Below are 684 nucleotides of genomic sequence, written 5' to 3'. Positions count from 1 at the left end.
AAAGGGAAGGATATTGCATTTTATGTATAAGGGGCTGTGTTTTATAAAAGGGCACAAAAGATAGGCTAGAAGGCAGTCTGGACAACATAACAAGACCCCCTCTACAAAAATTTTTTAAAAATTAGCTGTCATGGTGGCACATGCCTGTAGTCTCAGCTGCTCAGGAGGCTGAGGCAGAAGGATCACTTCAGCCTAGGTATTTTAGGCTGCTATGAGGTATGATTGTGCCACATACTCTAGCCTGGGCAACAGGGTGAGTTCCCATTTCTAAAAAAAGAAAGAGAAGAAAGGCTAGATAGGAAATACAATAAAAGTTGACAACGATTGTGTTTGAATAAGAGGATTATAGATTCTTTTTGTCCCTCTCTGTGTTCATTTTCAAAATTTTCTAAGTTTTTTTTTAAAGGGTAAGTTAAGAAATAGCAGCGAAGCTGCCAAACCACTGGCACTAAAGTCAGATGTGGGGGGTGGTCCTTCTCAGTTACAAGCTGCCAGTCCTCCTCTGGTCACCTCTCAGCCTCCCAAGCCTCATCTAAGCAATGAGGATGACGGTACCTACTCAGGGTGCCCCACAGATCAAAGGAAATCATTTTCTTCTTCTTTTTTTTATTAAGTCCTATACACATAGATCATGTATACAGGAAATCATCTTCTTGAAAGCATGTTGTAAGCTGTGGCATTTTA

This window comes from Otolemur garnettii, unplaced genomic scaffold (assembly GCF_000181295.1).
Source record: "Otolemur garnettii isolate 467f Iridium unplaced genomic scaffold, OtoGar3 scaffold00055, whole genome shotgun sequence".
Classification (NCBI taxonomy): Eukaryota; Metazoa; Chordata; class Mammalia; order Primates; family Galagidae; genus Otolemur; species Otolemur garnettii.
This window is presented reverse-complemented; position numbering follows the sequence as displayed.